We start from the raw sequence: 21,340 nt of genomic DNA, 5'->3' as shown, positions 1-21,340 counted from the left end.
TTCTTCAATGTCAAATACCTTGTTGTTTACATACTTGGTAGTATATGTTTACATACTTAGGACACTCTTCACTGCCCTCATTTCCAGGCTATGACTCAGTGGTACTTAACAGGCTGGCTTGCCCCTCTAAGAGCTGGGGCACTGCCAGAGACAGGAGGAAAGACCTTGAGGGCAGAGATTAAGGCCAGCTGGGTAATTGCCTAATGTTATTTTTCATTTTGGTTTGTTGATTTTGGAAAATAAATAAAGCCCTGCAAGAAAGGCCTGTAAGACTACTGGTTGTGAATTTCGTTTGGGGCATTGAAGAGAGGAGAGATTGGTGGTGGGCTGTTGCAGACAAAAATGTTCTCATACAATAATATTAATAAAACTTACAATCATAAAAATCTGTCATCTTACAAAATAAACAGATCCCAGCAATTACCTCAATGCAACACAACCCTGACAGCAACATAAATATAACAATGATTTAATAAACCCATGGACAAAATTGCCGCCAGAATCCCACTCCATCCCTGTCTCATCCACCTCCAAATGGCCGAGAAACGAAGATGAGGTTGACAGCATGCCTCGAAAAGTAGAGAACTTTAGCTGATATGAAACAAGGGAGCAAAGCAATTTTTAGAGGCACAGAACCCAGCCTAGTCGGTTGAGTGGGCTTCAGAGCTGAAGCTCCAGCCTAAGCCACAATTTCAAAGCACTGTCTACAAAGCTATTTTTAGAGTACTAGCATGAGTCTGTCAGCCCGGGCTGGGAGACTGGCTTCTGTGGGTTGTGCATTCATACCCTACAGAGCCCTCTCTCTTTCATGTGCTGATCCATTTCCCACAAATAATCATTCTTCTGGTTGAGGAATTTGACAGACAAGTAAAGAGTGGCACTTTCTAGGCAGGTAGGCATTGAAACTGATAATTACAGTGTAGTTGGTGATATGGTGTATCATGTAGATGAGCACTGGGTTGTGTGTATATGTTGGGATGGAGGAGAGATTTGCTGCTGTAAGAGGTTCTGGGCAGCAGAAGAGAGCAGAGAAGGGGTGGGGTTAGTAACATGTTTGATTCACTGTATAATCTTCCAAGCAAATATAGCTGGGCAATTTAAAAAAAAATGGGGACAGAATTTGCATCTTAATCAGTCTTTTCATTAGTGAAGCTGTGCAGATGTGTCCTTCTGAAAATATAGTGATTATAAAATGTTAATAGTGGTTTCATTGCTGCATTGTGTATTATACATTATTTTATTATTCATGTGTTTAGCTGTTGGTATATTTTTTTAAGAAAGGCATCTATTTGAAAGGCACAAGTGACGTACAGTCTACATGGGGTTCTCAGCATAAAAAATAGTATATTAACTCTTGTATTTGAGGCTGATTACCTTCTATGTATGTTAAAATATTGTTGTTGGTTCTTTTTAATGAACATTTACATGCAGATATCCTGCTTTTCCAGCCCATGAGGCAACTTTATGTACTATACATTTGCATATTGACATAGTTATGATACTAGAACTGGAAGAAAACAAAAGTCTCATGAGCAGGTTAAAATCCTACTGGTGGAATACAGCTCCTTAAAAACTTGGTATCACCAGGGCTTTATGGCAACTGCCTCAATTACAGGTACCGTCTCTAGCTGTGCAAGCCAGGAATTAACTCTTAGGTGAACACAGATTTTCAGAAATGCATTCCAAAGGATTCTCTCAACATGAGGAAGGAGCTGTTGCTTGCTTGCTTTCTGAATTTTGAAGATGATAGTGCCTGAATGGTCCCATACAAGGGAAATCTGAGAATAGCAATACAGGACCAACAAGGGTGGAAAAGAGGATATTAAGCAAAGGAAATATTAAATTTAAAGGATGCTCTGAAAACTATTTTAAAAGTTTGTTTCAGTTGTATGGGACCTGAAAATCAAAACTAAACCTGAATAATAATTGACTCTCTTAAGGCAGGGCTTCCACATGCCCGCCTGGCTGCCTTCGCCGCCACTGGTATCACCCCGAGCACGCCTAGGAGCCCTGCAGCCCTCCTGGGTAATTCAAAAGGGCCCGGGGCCCCTGGCCACCACTACTGCCCTTCTAAATTGCCCAGGCCCCTGGGCAATTGTCGCCTTCTCCCCTCCTCCCCCATCGGCGGGCCTGTTCACAACACAAAACATCTGATATGTTTGTATCCCCCTTTTTTCGAACTGGATCCTTACAGGAGGAATTGGGGGATGTAGAAATTTACTCAACTACTTCAGTATCCTAGCAAAGCATCTGGGCCTCTGCCTGCTAAGCAGTGTGTTCCCTTCTGCGGTAGTAACAGACTTTCCAAGCCCTTGCCTTCGAGCAGTAAACGCAGGTAGAAAGAATTTGAGAAATCAGCAGGAGCAGTCTAATGATCACTCCAAATTCAGAGCCAAACTAACCTGTGTGAAGACTTCTGTGAAATTTACTGTAGCTTTGAAGAAACATTGGTGCTCTCCCAACCAGGGTTGGCTCCAGGGGTTTTGCTGCCCCATGCGGCAGGGAAAGAAAGAAAAAAAAGCTGCGATCGGAGACAACTCCACCGCGCCGTGCTGCTTTCTTCTTCGGCGGCAATTCAGTGGCGGGTCCCTCGCTGCCGAATTGCCTCCGAAGAGCCTGACCTGCCGCCCCTTCCCCTTGGCCACCCCAAGCACCTGCTTGCTCAGCTGGTGCCTGGAGCCGGCCCTGGTCCCAACATGAAGACTAATGTAGCTAATCAAAATAGCTGTGTTCTGTTTTACACATTTAGTGTGTAAATAGTTCCATGTGGAAAGAGTACCAGTAATTCTCCTTGACAACATTATGGAAAGAAGGGAAGTATCCAGACAAATGTCTAGGCTAAGAAAAAGTTTGCAACTATATATCATATGTAACAAAAGAACTTTTATAGTAACCTGTGTTATTAAAAGAAAATAATTTCTGGAAATTCATAGTTAAGGGTCCAGAGACAACCCTAACTCTGACCCATGTGCAATTGTGGCTTTTTTTCTTAACCAGTTAATTATACCTATTTAAAACCTTAACTCCTTAACTTAATGATTTTTGCAGGGCTTCCCCCCCGCCCCAGGAATAGGGTAGAACAGCATCCCTGTCCCCCCATAATCAAACATATTCTTTAAAATAGTTAGTCTTTTTAGAAGTTGTAATGCCCGGAATACTGCAGGTAAGGATGAGGTAATTTGTCATAACATTGCCTCGCAAGTAGTTGCAACTGAACAGATCTTAATGAATAATCTTTTCCTAAATTGAACAAACAGCATGAACACCAATCAGCAGGGCTTCCTTCTACAGATTGTTTTTCTCCTTGCGGCTTTGGATTTTTAATATAGCTATAGAATAATTAAGCAAAGTGGAGTATTAATGCAGTTTTGCTATTAATATATTAAGGTTGCCAGATGTTGTGCATTTTTTCCTTTCGTTTTTAATGTACAGCACCATTAGAACTCTAGGCTGTTGATGGGGTCATTGAGAACCTAGGCATTGAGAACCAGTGTATTTATATACAAACAACATTTGAGCTGACGATTGTGTTGTCCTTCTTCCCTCATATGACTCATTAATAGCACTTTTAATGGTCACCTTGGAAACTCACAATAGCAATTTTGGTACACCAGCAACATTTTAAGTAAGATAAGGGGAGCAGTGTCCAAAACACATTGATTCAAATTTATATGTCTTGTAAATTCCAATAATTGTTTTAATGTGTGAAAAAAAGTTGTTTTTAAATTAACCCCTCTTTATTTCCAGAGAATATATTTGTTTGCACATCAATTTTCTGTGGAATAAATTTCTATTAGATATAGACAAATTCTGGCACTATTCAGTATCAGGGATACATTTTCAGAAAAAATAAGGACTGGCCTAAATACACTTTGTCAGTGTAAACTGCATCCTCAGTGCAAAGCTAAGTAATTGTACTCCTAGGTATCTGATTAACTCTCGCAATCAGATAGTTGGAGGCACATACACTCAAACGTGTCCAATTCAATTGTGGATGAAATTTTTTGTGGGGGAAATTTGCTCCTTCAAAGGGGAGACTGCCCTTTGGAAAATGTGGCCCATAGTGTGGACATGGGAACAATAGTCATCAGGCACAAAATCTGAAAAAATAGCTTAACATGGGCTTCTAAATTCAGACTTAGTGGCCTTATACCAAGATGTTCAGAGACATCCCATTACACTTTGTTCATGTACAGTACCTGGTTCATAGCTGAGAAATGGTGAGGACTGAGACATTCATGCCTAACTGTTTGAGCTATATTGCTGGTTGCATTATGTTTTTAAGACTATATATGTTGACCACAGAGATACTCAATTTTCCATGCAGGGTACCAATGGGTGGTAATCTTCAAAAGATTCAGAAGCTTGGTTTGGATAAGCACCTATGTGCTGAAGCCTATTCAACTCCATCTCTAATGTGATCGAGGAAAGTCAGGATTCAGTCGTAGTGAATATGAAGAGTGTCGTTTACTAAGGACTCTGGATATAGACAGATCCTGTAAATGATCTAACTCCAAGACTAAATAAATAGCCTGTGGTGTCTAAAGTCATCACAAGGTCTCTCCAAGTCCTGACCTGGACTTAGCAGTTATGGGAAGGACTGTGACAACATAGCAGTGAAAAAGCCCTGCAGCTCAAGCCCTGTGAGCCTGAATCGACTGGCACAGGCCAGCTGCAGGTTTTTCTTTGCTGTGTAGACCTACCCTGAAAGGACAGACCACTGCAGGGTGGAGTTACAGTGGAAAAGGGAAATGCCTGGGATGGAAGGAAGTCAGCCTGCCATACCCCCACCCAACCGCTAGGCAGCACTGGCAGTGAGTGTTCTCTTCACTGAACAGCAGGGTTGAACTTACCACCTCAGGTACCTATGGATTTTCACCACTTAGATTCACATACATCTCAGGACTCAACTGTGGCCTCCTCACTATTGATGGTGATGACTTGCTAGTCTTCAGGAATGCATCCAGTCATAATGGACTAGTGAATCTGAAGATGCAGAAAATCAGGCTACAGATCTTGAAATGAAATAGAGAGTTGATTTTATACTGTACATGTTAGGTTATGTAATCCCTTAAGAAGCAAGTGAACAGAATGCAATGCAAATCCAGTGGAAATGTTAGTCAAATGAAACACATGTCCACCAGTTTAAGGGAGGATTTAATATAATGACCCAGTTAATCCTTAATAAATAAATGATTCATTCACAGAGTTGGGTTCAGATGAAAATTTTGAATCTGATGTATCATGTCATCTGTCACACACTCGGCACTGTGTATGAATGTATCTGGTACACTCTGTATATTGAAGATTCAGAGTCTGGTGAGGAAGAGCAGAGTTTGTAGTGCAAAGGGCAATATCTAGGCATTCTGAATCAGTCATAAGCATTTAAATTTCTTTCTAGCTCAGTTTTATTTTAAAATTCTTTTCAGTTGTAGTATTTTTCAAGGAGAAAATGCTACTGCAAGATCTGATACAGAGCGCTTACTGCTGTGGACATGACCTGGAAATAAAGACAGCGCTAGGATTCTTAAACTAGTTGTGGTGCCTCAAAATATTCAATTAAGGGCATTCTTTATCTTATTTAAGTGGTTTTCAAATGTATGATGTTCGTTATGCACCATCTGGGCTTATGTTTCTGGTCTCTCCATACAGCGGTCTTCATTTCTACGAGACAAGGTGAGTGAGGTAATATCTTTTATTGGACTAACTTCTGTTGGTCAGAGAGACACAAGCTACACCAAGCTCTTCTTCTCCGTGTATCTCGAAAGTGTATCTCTCTCACCAACAGAAGTTGGTCCAAAAAAAGATACAACCTCACCCACCTTGTGTGTCTAATATCCTGGGACTGACATGGCTACAATACTTCATTTCTAAGAACAGTGCTGATACTGTGAGATATTGATAATTTGGAAGGTTAGAAGTAGAAAGAATCCAGTTTATACTTGAGTCCTGAAGAATGATAAGAAGTGGTTCATGAACATGAAAATTCAATTTTAGGAGATGATTTTATAACCTAGAAGATATAAAAATAATGGAAATTATAGTGTTTACTTTAGCCCTAAGTCTATTGTACCCTGTTTGGTGAATCTGGAATGATATTGATGTTCTTGATGAAATGGTTGATTGTCCAGATGCTGATAACTCAGAGATCTGCTTGGTATCTGTGAAACGCCAAATGGCACACTTCCATATCCAGCTAATGGGTGTTTCATTTTCTCTGTTGATTTCTGCCTTTTAGACTGGCATCTCCACTCTGAAATTTGTATTTAGATTGACGCAGTGGTATTGATGACCTTCCTAGCAGGAAGGTGTAACAGTGATCCCCTACATGGATTAATAGTTCCATTTAGTGCATTTCACAGTTTATTTATAGTGAAGGGTGTTTTGTTTTGTTTTTTCCTCCTGAACCTTAATTCTGCTGGGATGAGCAAAATGGATATTGTTTTTCTTTAAGTAAGTTTTCATGGCAAACCTTTAGATGTTGAAGAGAATATTTATTCCTTCCATTTCACCTTTTTTGACCTGAGTGTGGAAGACAGTTATGAATGATGGTGTGACATTTCTTGTGCTTTGGAACTTCATCAACATTCTATGTAGTAGTGAAACATTTGTATTTTCATATTGGGCACTGCTCTGAAAAGATCAAATTTGCTATTTTTTTGTGATTGTATATTTAGATATTGTTTAGAAACTGCTAGTATTTGATTGCATGTCTTTTAGAAATTGAGATTTTCAGCAAAGTTGATTCAATCAGTGATGAAATAGGTACAAAATAGATCACATATACATAAGAATGAGATTGCTGTTACTATATTAAATCTTCACTGATTACTTACAACTGATAGAGATTCAAATTTAAATAGCAAATTGTTACCATCCAAATATCATTCATCGAAACAGAGATACATAACAACTCCATTCTTTGATACTGCAATTCACCTTTATGCCTTTGAAAACTCCTCTTAAGAGTAGTAAACATGTACTTTTCACCACACCTACTTAGATGCTCAGACAGTAATTTATGAGGACACTCCAATATCTTTGACTCATAATTATTTAGCATCCTTGTAGTCCACCTAATACACTTTTAAATTATAATATTACTGAAATTGAATATGTTGCTGTGAAAGAGTATTTAATTAAAAAATGACAACAACCTTCTTTTCTTATTCAAGTGTTCCTCAGATATAAAGAAATTTAACTTTTTAGAACTCTGGTCAGTCCTGATGTGCTAGGCACAACCAACTGTGTGTTTGTAAATCAGTTTTGTAGTTTGTTGGAGGATTAATACGGAATTAAATGCAGTCTGACACTTGGCTGTAGGTTAGTAATATAAACCGATTTGTTTTGTGAATTTTCCAAAATGAAAACTCTGTTTAACATGATATTTTCTGTGTACATTTCACATTCATTGCAGTAGAAAAAAAGAATGTGTATGAGGAAAACTAAAGTCTCATTCCAGGAAGAAAGAGACAATGCCTTAAGGAAAAGAATGAAAATTCTCTTCTTTATGTCTGAGAGGTTTGTGCCATTTTGTTCTAAGGTGATGCCATTCTTGACATCAACTCTTTCCAAAAAGGAACGAGTCCAAAGATGTTCCAGGTGCAGTTAATAAAAAAGCTGATAGTCTGCCGTCAACACTACACTCCATGAAGGGGAAACCTGAGTACCCTGTCAGTAGAAGAAAGCCATGTATAAGGAGTATGCAGACAAAAAATGAACATGGGCTAGAAGGAGCAGATGCAGTGAGAATATATCATCAGGGATCTGAGGCCACAAAGTTACTTAAAGGCTATTTGTGTGTGTGTGTATGTGTATGTGCACGCGCACATGCATCAGTGTTCCCATGTACTTAAGTACATTTGTACTTAAAAAAAAAAAAAAAAAAAAAGGCCCTTGCAGCCAGAACTCAGGGCCTGAAGTACTTTTGCACTTACATCATTTGCACTTACTCTACATATTTCCACTTAAGTACTTTAAATACTCTGTACTTAGTTCTTGCATTTAAATACATTTCAAAGGTATTTAAAGCACAAGTAACTATTTTTTTTATCTGCAAGCACTTTCAAAATAGTTTTTGAAACAAGCACATCCCTCCCAGCTGTCCTGGATTCTGGTTGGTCCCCAGGACCCACTGTCCCAGCTTGGAAGCTTCAGGCCCAGAGTTCTGGTTGCCAAGGCTTTTTTGTGTTGGTCCTGCTGTTGTACCACCCAAAGAGGGTGGCGGCCCCACCCCCTTTCACTTCTGATTGGTCACTGCAACTGGCAGCTGGGAGACTCAGTTGAGTTTCACTGTAGTCAGAAAATTGTACAACCGCCTCTCTGTTTAAATTCTTAGGCCTGGTCTACACTAGGACTTTAATTCGAATTTATCAGCGTTAATTCGAACTAACCGCTCAACCGTCCACACCAGGAAGCCATTTAATTCGAACTAGAGGGCTCTTTAGTTCGAATTTGGTACTCCACCCCGGCAGGTGGAGTAACGCTAAATTCGCACTTGCTAGCTCGAATTAGGCTTGGTGTGGATGCTAATCGAACTTAGCAGCTCGAGGAGCTATCCCACAGTGCACCACTCTGTTGACGCTCTGGACAGCAGTCCGTGCTTGGAGTCTCTGGCCAGCCACACAGGAAATGACCAAATTTGAATTCATTTTCCTGTCTGGGCGGTTTGAATCTGACGTTCTGGTTGCACATCGGGGCGAGCTCCGCAGCACCTGCAACGATGCAGAGCTCTCCAGCAGAGGAGTCCGGGCAATCCCAGAATAGAAAGAGGTCCCCAGCATGGAGTGACCGGGAAGTCCAGGATCTGATCGCTGTGTGGGGCGAGGAGTCTGTGCTCTCGGAGCTGCGCTCCAACAAGCGGATCGCGAAGACGTTCGAGAAGGTTTCTAAAGCCATGAAAGACAAAGGATACAGCCGGGATGCGATGCAGTGCCGCGTGAAAGTGAAGGACCTAAGACACGGGTATCAAAAGTCAGAGCGGCAACGGACGCCCGGAGCTCCCCCAGACATGCCGCTTCTACGAGGCACTGCATGCCATTCTAGGTGGGTCTGCCACCAGTGCCCCACCAGTGACGGTGGACTCCGAGGACGGAATAGTGTACGACAGTTCCCCTCCCTGTTCGCCGATGGGGAAGATGAGGAAGGGTCTTTAGAGGACGGCGCAGGCGACATGGAACCCACTCCCGCTTTCCCTGACAGCCAGGATCTCTTCATCACCCTCACAGAGATCCCCTACCAACCCTCCCCGCCCGTTAACCAGGACTCGGACTCAGGGAAGGATCAGGCGGTAAGTGCAACACACGTATAAACATTTATTTTTATAACATTGTTATAGAAAAATAGAAACAGTATTTACAAAATTCTAAATATTAAACTATAATATATATTAAATTATATGAAGAGAAGGTCCACACAAATGGACTTTAAGAAATTCTAAATATTTACAAATTAAAACATTCTAAATATTAAACTATAATATATATTAAACTATATAAAGAGAAGGTCCACACAAATGGGGATAGAAAAATAGTCCTCTAGCGACATTTCTACGAAGGTGTCATTCAGTTCCTCGCAAAGCCTCCGCATGAGGTTCGTCGGAAGAGGTCGCTTGTTGGCTCGCTTGCCGTGGAAGCAGACTCTTCCACGCCAGGACATCCGAATATAGAGTGGAACCATCGCCTCTACTAGCATTGCTGCATATGGTCCTGGTCTGTGCAGTGCGTCCCGTAACATGCGGTCTTTCTGGGCACGAGTGACCCGCCTCAGGGTGATCTCGGTCTGCAAATACTGCATCTAAGTAGGGCAATTAGTGTAGTGTTACTATTGTTAATGGTTTACAATTAGGTTGCATAACAATGACCCTCGCCTAACAGCCACGTGCGAGTCCACAGAGAACAAGCATGCATTGATCGTTCCCGGCGCTGGCGGGAGGGGCTGCTAAAGGCTTATCCTTTCTGCTTTGCACATTGCCTTTAGCAGGAGAGCACAGCTAACCAGTAACTGATAAGCAGTATGTACTGTAAGGCTTACCAGGACTTTGTGCAAGAGGGATGCAGCTATCTTTCTCGCAGCGCTCTCCAGTGCAATGGCGCCGCCAATGAGAGCGTATTCCTATATCTCGGACTAGTTCTGAGATTTCCTGAGACTTGGTTCCCTCTTTGGTCTTGTTAACTGAAACTGACTAGACTGTGTTTACTGTTGGCAAACATGTATGTGTTCAAGGAAATCACCTACTTTTTCACATCACACAGCTTGCTCCTTCCCGGACTGCCCGCCATCCCCTGCAGAGGCTGGCTCGGATTAGAAGAAAAAGACAAGGGACGACATGTTCCAGGAACTGATGGCCAGCTCCAGAGCGGAGGCGGCAGAGCAGAGACAGTCGAGGAGAGCCTGTGTCAGCAGCATCGCACACACCTGGAACGGGAGGATAGGTGGCGGCAGGAAGACCAGCAGGCGACTCAAACGCTGCTTGGTCTAATGAGGAGCAAACGGAGACGCTCCGGCGCCTTGTAGATGTTCTGCAAGACCGCAGTCAGGAGGAGAGAGCCCCCTGCAGTGCATCTGCAACCGCCTCCAACGCCAAGAAGTCCTGTCCCCTCACCCAAAGTGACAAGACGGAGGCGGTAGGGGCCGTGAGAACTGTCCCTGCACCGCAGCACACCGATAATGTTAGAGACAACTGTCGAAATTTGTACAAGCTCTTTCTTTACAGCATCAACCAGTCCCAACTCCAAGTTCAAACCCCCCACTGTGTATTACATTATTAAAAGCGGTTTGGTGTTACTGACTGTTTCCGTCACGTTTCTGGTGTCAGAAGACTTTCTGTTGTTCTGTGGGGGGGGGGGAATTGTAATGTCACTGCATAGCCCACAGTGCCATGCTACAGACTTGGCTGCAGGGTCAACTGCAGGGCACACACAGACTGCAGTCACTAGGCACCAGGGACAGTCTGTGTGGTGTATGCTGCCCCGGTCTTTCCTTGATGTGTATGCTTGTGCAGGGTCCTGGTGCCTGACATCCCGAATGTAAAGGCAGGCTTCCTTCACATGCATTTGGACCGTAGTCACGATCCTCCCGGTGCCACGAGCCCCAAAAGAGACCTCATCCAGGGGCAGATACTCACCCTTCCCCACACCCTCCCCTTCCAACGCCCAAACCCACAGCCGTCATGGTAACCCCTATCCAAGGACAGCACCCCTCGCCCCTTCCTGCAAACCCACCCATCAGTGCACACCTTAACCAGCACAGAATGCTTCCATGTTTCAACGAATAAACAGAAATGCAAAGTCAACGAAAGATTTATTATTAATTACTAAAACATGTCCTTAGTTTTAAAACGTCCTTGGGAAGTGGGGAAAACTTGGTTTATGATCAGGCTCTCTTAAAATCAAGTGGACAGTCACAGGTTACCCTGCTCTGCGAGGAAACTCGCTTTCAAAGCCTCCCTGATGCATATCGCTTCCCGCTGGGATATTCTCTCAGCACGGGTGTCTGGCTGATCGTAAACAGCAGCCAGGCGATTTGCCTCAACCTCCCAAGCGGCCAAAAAGGTCTCGCCCTTGCTCTCACAGAGATTGTGGAGCACACAGCAAGCAGCAATAACTACGGGGATATTCTTTTCGCTGATGTCCGAGCGAGTCAGTAAGGTCCGCCATCTCCCCTTGAGACGTCCAAAAGCACACTCCACCACCATTCTGCACTTGCTCAGCCGGTAGTTGAAGAGTTCCTTTTCAGTGTCCAAGGCGCCTGTATAGGGCTTCATGAGCCAGGGCATTAGCGGGTAGGCCGGGTCCCCGAGGATCACTGTAGGCATCTGCACATCCCCAACCGTTATTTTGTGGTCCGGGAAGAAAGTGCCTGCCTGGAGGCGTCTAAACAGACCAGAGTTCCTGATCATGAACCTTGCCCGCCCACCCGACGTTGATGTTGGTAAAACGTCCCCTATGGTCCACCACAGCTTGCAGCACCATTGAAAAGTAGCCCTTTCGGTTAATGTACTCGCTGGCCTGGTGGGCTGGTGCCAGGATAGGGATGTGAGTCCCATCTATAGCCCCACCGCAGTTTGGGAATCCCATCGCGCGAAGCCATCTATGATGGCCTGGACATTTCCGACAGTCACTACCTTTGAGAGCAGTTGCTCAACGATTGCGTGGGCTACTTGAATGACAGCAATCCCCACGGTAGATTTGCCCACGCCAAAGTGGTTCGCTACTGACCGGTAGCTGTCTGGCGTGGCAAGTTTCCAGAGGGCTATGGCCACTCGCTTCTGCACAGTCAGGGCTGCTCGCATCCTTGTGTCCTGGCGCTTCAGGGCAGGGGACAGCAAGTCACACAGTTCAAGGAAAGTGCCCACGCATCCTGAAGTTTCGCAGCCACTCTGTGTCATCCCAGACCTGCAGCACTATGCGGTCCCACCAGTCTGTGCTTGTTTCCGGCCCAGAATCGCCGTTCCACACCATGAACTTGACCCATTGCCACCATGATCTCCACTGCCCGGCGTACCCTGCTTTGTGAGAGGTCTGCGCCACTCTCCTCACCGTGCTGCCGGAGCCTCCTCGCCCGGTTTCTCAGCATCTGACTGTGGAAGAGGTGGACGATAATGTGCGAGGAGTTGACAACGCCATAAGTGCAGCGATGATCGCAGCGGCTCCATGCTCGCAGTGCTGTGGCGCCCACGCTGTAACCGACCAGAGAAGGGCGCGAACAGATTTCCGCCGGCGCTTTCAAGGAAGACAGGGAGGCGGGATTGACGGTTCAATGACGACACATTTTCCCCAGCATGCATTGGGGAAATCCCTAATTCAAATGGGCAGCGGGAGTCGGGAACTGTGGGATAGGTTCCACAGTGCACCGCTTCCAAAGTCGAAGCTGGCCCGTGAATGTGGACTAAGAAGTTCGAATTTGTGTATTTAGTATGGATACACAAATTCGACTTATTAAGGTCGAATCCACAAATTCGACTTAAGTAGATTCGAAATAGTCCTGTAGTGTAGACAAGCCCTTAGAGCCTGAAGACCAGGGGGGGAGTTTTTGAAGTTAAATGCAAAAAGAATATTAATGCTTTTGTGCAGAAAGACCACATATTGGGGCAGGGGAGGGGAACTTGTTTATATTTCTTGGATCATTAGTAATGGTCCATGTGCAATATTTTTTCCATCGCCAGATGAATTAGACTATAGGTAAAATCCTATTGCCCTTATTTACATGTTGTCCTATTGATTTCAACATGAGTAAGGTGACTTGGATTTTCCCCTGCTTTAAAGAACCCTATAAGGTCAAAGTGTAAATGGTTTGGTTACCTGGGCCATACATTTAGATTGGCTTCATATGAAGGGATGGATAACTGAATGAAGTAGAGATAATTGTCCTTCTCCGCATGGCTCTGGGGAGGCCTTAGCTGGAGTACAGTACTGTGTGCAATTCTGTATGTCACACTTCAGGAAAAATGTGGAGAAATTGGAGAGAGAATGCAGAGGAGAACAACAAAAATGATCAAAAGGTTTAGAGAACCTGACCTATGAGGAAATTAAAAAATACTGGGCTTGTTTAGGCTTGAGAAAAGACTGAGGGGGGACCTGACAACTGTCTTTATATTTGTTAAAGGCTATTATAAAGAGAACGCTGATCAATTGTTCTCCATGTCCACTGAAGGTAAGAAAAGAAAGTAATGGACTTAATCTGCAGCAAGGGAGATTTAGGTTAGATATCAGGAAGAACTTCCTAACTATAAGGGTAGTAAAACTGTGGAATAGCCTTCCAGGGGAGGTTGTGGACTCTAAACACACACAAAAAATAGCTTCATGCAGATACCCAGCACAGACAATTACAGCCTGAACCATTAATATTTGTCAAAGTTAAAAGCAACTGAAAATGGGTCAGGCATCCTTAATCATAGGCAGTGCTATAATTAATTATTATTGTATAGCACTTTTCATCAATAGATCTCAAAATGCTTCACAATCTAATTCATTTTTCATCACAACACCCCTGTGAGGTAGGGAAGTGCTGTAATCCCCATTTTCACAAACACACGCAAGCTACAAAGCCCATCTATTTGACAAGGCATTACAAGAGGGCAGGAGCTGTTGAGGCTAGGATTTCTGGGTAATGGGAAAGTGCAGTGAGTGGGTTTAACCTGTATTGGTCACATGAATAGTAGTCAAATGATAGATGGCAACAGTGGAGAAAGGAATGCTGCTGCTTTGGCAGACTTCTACATCTTTGTCCTGTATGTCCTTGTGTTTTTATATGTATGTAAATTGCAGGCAGAAGTTTGAAAGGGAGGCTTGTGCTATCAACTTTGTGTAAGATCAAAGTCTAAATAAATAAAAAGTACATATGTACAGATATTATGGCAAGGGGTTTATTGCTCCCTCCTATGTGATGCATACATACATTGCTCCCTCCTATGTGATTTAAATGACAGTCACACATCATGAATAATAAGTAGTTAAAGTAAACAGTCCATGACTAACCCATAGCTAGGTATCAGGTTCTCCATCTGTAAAATAGTGATGATAATCTTTAAATACTATTGTAGGTTATTAAAAACTACTGCAGCAGTAAAGAAATCACCTGAAGCAGGTAGTATGCACAAGTATTCTATAAATAAAAATTGAGAATGTTACCTTTACAGTAAATGTACTCAGCCATACACTGTACTAGAAATGTAAATTTTTATCTTCCAAGCCCTTTTTCTGTATACAATTTATTCCATGGTAAAGGATCTACAAATGTCAAGATCCTGAATTAGACTTCTTACAGAACAACTCGTTTATTTGAATAGGTTAATATGCCTTAAACCCAAGAGCTTCTGACGAACTTGTATATTATTAGTGAAAGCATTCAACCTAGTATTTAATCTCATCCACCAGTTCTCTCCAGTTTATTGTTTTGGGAGGCTGTTTCATGATTACATCCTTGGCTTGCCAAAGAAAATCTGGTTGACAGAGGCAGGGTATGAGACCTAAAATAACTTTGTAGTCTTTCCTTCCTAGTGGGTCAGTAGATTTTTTTTTTATTTTAAAATATAATTTCTGTGTATACAATACAACACCTGTTTGTTCTCAGTTATGAACATGCTTTTTTTTCTGTAATAAAAATTCACCAGCATATTTATATTGGGTGCCTTCTTATACTCCTCTTCGCAATAATGAAGAAAAATGTGGCTGTGGTGGATAATGTTTCCCTCAAAAGCCACCTGCAGCCTAATTCTGACATGCCTCATGTCACTGTGTGAAAAGAAGAGCCGGGGGACAGGAAGGGCCATGTACCATCAATTCTGTCTGTGTCTTGGGGCTTCAGGCCTGTAGGGGGAAGGAGGTGATCATGTTCTGCCCCTTCTCTGCTGCCACACTTGCTGACACCTATAACTGTTGAAAGTGTATGCCAGTTTGAGAGGCAGTTCCTTCTATCTTATACCTGGCAGTTGGTCCAAGACCAAGCAGGAGGTAGCTGAAAAGGGCTCGCTGTAGGCTTCTGCTGCCTTGCACTTAATGTGGCTCCGCAAATACAGGACCAGCATGATAATTCATATCTGACAATGACTGCACCTGAAGCTGAGAGACAACCAGAGTTAGAAACCTCACCTGGGTTTGTCTACTAGATTCTAAAAGTTTCTCACTTTTTTGTGGCATGTTTATGTTTATTGTACTTAGATTATAAACTCTTTGAGACAGGAATTTCCTCTTCATTTTATATATATTGGGGACAATGGGGACCTAATTCCTTATCTCCAGTGCTACCACAATATAAATACTAAAATATGACCTACTGCCTGCCATTTTTTATATATTATACACACACCTTATCTGGATGTGTATGCAATATAATGTGTGTGTGCATATCTCTAAAATAGCCCAGTTGTCTTGATTGTTGTTGCCCTATGTGAACAAAAATACTTCCACACAATAAACCTCGCATTAGATTTTATAGACTTCTCACAAAGGCTATTTTTTATGTACTGTATATATTAACCACATCTTGAGTTTAAAATGCAAAACCATTCAGTCTTAAGCAATAGTGTTTGCATGTTTTAACTGGTGTCTTAAATGTTTCAACTTACGTTAAATTGCAAAAAGTAAATGGTGCTTTTTCTATAGTTTGTGTGTGTGTTTTCTTCTTCTTTCAAAATATGCCATAGTCCATTGTCCCTTTCATGTGAGGTATTAAGACAGCATAAACTGCTCTTCAAGTTAATGGGAGTTAAGAATACTTACCTCCTCTCAGAACCAGATCCCATATTTGCAGGAACAATGTATTGATTTGGTTGACTCCTGATGTGTGACAAATGACAGGAACGAGAAATGAAACTTTCTAAATGTGAAGTGAATCGTGCTTCTGATGATATACAGATGATTTAGGGGGAGAAGAAAGCAATCAGTCATTCCTGGTAACATACTTAGATACAGGCTAATATACAGTAGAACAATAATTCTCTTACAATCATATTACATTTTAAATCAAATAGACAGTGCCTTCTGCTAGGAATCTTCTTGTACAAAATGAATGATGAAGTATTAGGCTTGGTGTGCTTTACATGCTCGGTGTGCAGGATCCATAAGTGTTCTGATCATTTAGAAATATTGATCTATTACTCATTCTTTTTGTTTTCTTTATCATTGTTATAAGTTGATATTTTTTCTAGGCTGTTGTTATTCTTTAAAATTGCCTGGGCATTAAATCATTTAACTAACAAATAGAGATGTCTTGAAGCCTAAATACCTGCTGACATTGTATATTATGTTCACAGGTAATTGGACCTATAAATATTACTGGCAAAACATCCACCAGGGAAATGAATGCATCCGTTCATTTTACTGGCTGATGTTTTGTAGATTACCTGTAGGTATTTTAGCAGTACCCAATGGCATTCATTTGCAATTCCCCCCATAATATTCCTCTTTCCTCCTCCATGTAATGAAATCAATGGGACTATTCATTCTGAATAGACCGGGGAGAGAAATGTTTTAATGGGGTTCTGAATACTTGTAGACATTTCCTAAAATTCTTTCTTCTGTTACTGATAGATATTAACAGCTTTTTCATTCAACATCAAAGCCCCATTTTAACTTCTCTGTAGCATAAATGTTCTTTAGTGCCTTAAATAGCAAGGGGTTGTGCACAGCTTTACCACAGCAAAATTGAATGTTTTGGAATCTTTTGCTTAGACTCTTGTGGCAAGATTTTCAAAAGAGCTCAACTCCCCTCACGGTACCTAAATGAAGAAGCCAAATTTCTAGAAGTGCTCAGCACCTGGCAACTCCCATTGAGAACACAGGAGCTGTTTATCTGACACACCCTTTTTGAAGAAACTAAAGGGAAAGTTGGAATGCTTTTCAGAAAGTGTTGGCAGAGAAATCAACAGCCATTTGTTGGGTGAACCCAAGTCTGAATGGGAGATGTGTAATTAAATATCCATTAGGAAAGATTCAGAAAAGGACTTGTAGTAAGTTGTGTTTCATAAAAGTTTGGCTTAGGTTTTTGAAACACTTTCTTCAATCTATTTTCCCAAATGAAAAAAAAAAGTATCCTGATGTTTTAATGTGTACACAGCATGCAGTTTATAGACTTAATAAACTTGTTTTGCTAATTTATTTTTTGTTTTCTTTTGCTATTCTTTGTATAGTTCTAAAGTACAGTAATTAACCCTGACATCAAAACATGCTGTTGATTCATCCTAGAGGGCTCGAGGAGATCTCCTAGAATCCTGAGCTTAATGTTGAAATTAAATAAATGTTAATTTGGAATATGGTGTGAGCAGATGTTTTCCTAGCAATTTTCCTATAAATAAAAGTAAACTGCACAGTAAATCATGTAGAATCCTTTTGCATAACCTCTCAAAGGACACTGTTCTTACAGTTTTTTTTTTTTCGTAGCATACAACTACCTTTCTTTACTGATCTGTGCTGGCGCATTTGTTGCTGCATTTTTATTTTTTACCTTCAAAAACAGAAATTTAGATTCTAAAGATTTAACAAAGATGGTAGTTGACCAGAAAACATTATATCTCATTAAAATGTTCACCTCATTCCTGGAAAAGAAACCATGAATAGGGAAGGGAAAGGGCATCATGATGACCTGATCTATTGCAGAATTTCCAGGCATCTTTGGTAAAAACCCATTTAGGCATTGACGTATGATCAGAGACCTGAGTACATAGAATAAGGGATTTTTGTTCAGGATAAATGTGTAGACAATTGTTTCCAATGAAACATGGAGGAAGAAGAAGAAAACATAGTAGTCGGTCCCCTAAATCTATCTTTAACAAAGTCCATCCATGCACCTCGTACCCTATTCTCCCCATTTTTTGAGAGAGAGAGAGAGAGAATGAAGCACATTTCCTCATAACACTTGAAATCAAGGATTCTGCACAGAGTAGAAACATCTTGTTAGTAACCAGTATCCCATTTTTGTCATCAGTTTCCCCCTTTGGTAGGCAGATCTTCATTTGCTCTTCATTCTGGAGTAGCTGCTGCATAGCGTGAAAAGAAAGTCGTCTTTCTAGATGGCAGTGGGGGAAATTACAACAGATTTGGTTATAAGTGGAGTCAGCTTTAGATAGATTTCCACCCCCTCCAAACAGTTTTCGTACAAACTAATGTGGAAGATGCTGGAGGACCAAAGGACTTACCTAACAATGTGTGATGCACATTTACCATGAGTAACATAGTGGAGTGATGTATATAAAGGGAGTGGAAAACCCTGTAAGTGGTTATCAGTTGCATTTTCCACATAAATTACAGTCCATGAATTCAGAAATTACAATGGTATCGATTACAGAGCCAGATGTGGCAAAGGGAAAAATGTATTCTTTACCTATGTGTTCCTTAAACATGTCCAGCAGTTAATAGAGCCCATGAGTTTCGGGCCATCTCTGTTGGAAAGAAACATTTAAAGTATTGCACATTCTTCCATTTAGATATTTCCAGGTTGTGGAGAAAAGAGAATAGGGTTAATTGAAAAAAATGAGGGCTTGAGTGGGGGTTCTTGTGTAATTAGGCAGTTTTCAGGAAAGCATAATTAAGCTGTGAAATGCTTTATTTCCCCTACAGAACAAAATAATTCCCATCTCTGGAGTAAGTATATAATTTGGCTTGTTTAATCATCTAGCCAATATAGTAGAAGAATTTCAACCCAATCTGAACTATGAAAGTTGTACAGAAGCTTTGCTATCCATAGGAAAATACCTGTGTGTGCTAAATACAATGCACTGTTGATTAATGCTCTGAAACCTTAAAGTCCACTGTGTAGCTTTCTATTAAGATAATTTTCTGTAGTATACTAATGGTTCTAGTTTCCAAAGATGCAAACGACTAGCAGCAGGTGGATCTTGAAGATCAAAAGGCATGTTGTTCAGTGGTTATTGTGGCAACTGTAGCACTTCAGGAGCATCAGTATAATTCGTTCTTCAGTCATGCTTGATGCTTCCTGGACCAAACGTGATCAGGCTTCTGTCGACAGATTGCAGTGATCTTGGTTCTTTCCCAGACTTGCATTATTTTAGACTATTAGACATCTACTGTATTTATAAATATCAAACACCATGACCTTCCATGAGGACTCTGTTCTATAAATAAACCACTGTGGATGCTTGCCAGTGCTGAACTTTGCCAACTTTAATCCTATTGATGGCATTGCCTAGTTCACAGGCATCGAAAGGGATGATCTATTTGGTGTAATGGTTGTCCATACAAACTACACGTGGCTCCTCTGGCAAACCTACATGTGACAGGGGGAAAAGGTCTGTAAGGGAAACAAAGGAGAAAAATCATGCCCTGTAATAAATGAGTGATCAATTTTGGGGTCCTCTCTGCTTGAACTCAAGCCCATGTCACTTATGGAGGTTCTGGGTATGTTGGGGAGAATGTCCTGCTGCATCTTGAGCTATGGATCCTTACTCTTCCTAGTGGAGAAGTATTGAGTCCTTTACCAATGGCGTTTGCCAACCAAAACTAGTCAAATTTTTGAGGAAAAGCAAAATTTCACAAAAATGTGCACATTTTTTCTCCATTTTCTGACTAGGTTTTTTGTCAATGCCAATTGCTGATAATCTATTCAATCATTGACTAATATGTAAAGTTTTTAATTGTGGCTGGATAAAGGAAATGTTGTGGCAAGACATCTCTAAATATCCTGATTTCTCCGACTTTCTTAGCATTTGTTAATTGGGGTTCCCACCTAGGAACAGCACAGACAGAGGTAGACTGTGGGATTCCTGCTCCCTGGAGGAGACACCTGAATGAAGCTACACAGATCCCAAGATGAGGGGCTGTTGGCTGAGGCCCTCAGAGTTTGTTTTGGATTTTTTTTTGTGGGGGGAGGGTTAAGACTAAATAAGACCCCACACAGGGAGAATCTTGTTCAAGTGCTCTAGCCCATTACAGAGTGAGCCATTACAAAGAAATGAGAGACTGTTGAGGGCAGGGTGCCTGCAGGGCTGCCTTAGGTCACAATGGGACAACCTGGAATGGCACTCATCCACAATAATTAGAAAGCTTATTTGTCTGTTTTCACGGATGACTTTAACTAACAAATTGTTGTGCATGGAGTTTTCAAAAGGGAATAAAACAAAAGCAATTACTCTAGAATGAATCAGGCCAGTTACATGAATACTGTGAATAAAAGATAACAAATTAGTTGAAAACACATTGAGCCATATTCTGCCCTAACCTAACAAACCATGAACCCTCCCCCCACACACACACACACATTGAGTAAAGCAAGATCTTATAGCATGCAGAGTGTTGGCCCCATGTATTGGGGCTCAATCCTGCATGGTGATAAATCAATGGTGCTCGGCACCTCATAGGATAGAGCCCAAAGTGAGAAAATATCCCACTTACAGCAGGAGGAAATTTTCATGTGTTCTGATTTACTTTTCACTTCTCCTGTTGTTGTTATATTTTCTTTGTCTGCTTCCTCAAAGAGTGTTAGACTTCCAATTAGTACCCTAAAATATAGAAGGAAAGCAGTCACTTTCAGAGAAAGCTGAAACTGACAAAAAGAGTGCTATAGAAAAATACACACCATGAGACTGCTTTAAAACTAATTCTGTATGTTGAGCAGGCTTTTGAACCCAGCCATTCTAATGTTCTGAAGGATTCCTGAGTTCTCATCTTCATCAGTTGATGAAGCACTGTACATTTGCTTACCTTTTCAGTGCTACTATTCTACACTTGGCTGATCAGAAATTAAGAGATTTGGAGACTATTTAATACGTTTTCAGGTAGTTGTGAAGTGTGCAGTGTTTTGCCAGTTTGCTATAAATGTCCATTATCCTTGAAATCAAATATGTTCAAGCAATGTAAAAGGATTTATTTTTAACATATTGTAAGAT

The 21,340-nt window shown here is 41.5% G+C and overlaps 1 protein-coding gene across 7 annotated transcripts in view; it reads left to right on the top strand.

Moving 5' to 3' along the window:
- Nucleotides 1–21,340, top strand: part of GABRB2 (gamma-aminobutyric acid type A receptor subunit beta2) — a 292,697-nt gene that overhangs the window by 235,866 nt on the left and 35,491 nt on the right. The window lies entirely within an intron of this gene.

This window comes from Mauremys reevesii, linkage group 8 (genome assembly GCF_016161935.1).
Source record: "Mauremys reevesii isolate NIE-2019 linkage group 8, ASM1616193v1, whole genome shotgun sequence".
Lineage (NCBI taxonomy): Eukaryota > Metazoa > Chordata > Testudines > Geoemydidae > Mauremys > Mauremys reevesii.
This window is presented reverse-complemented; position numbering and strand designations above follow the sequence as displayed.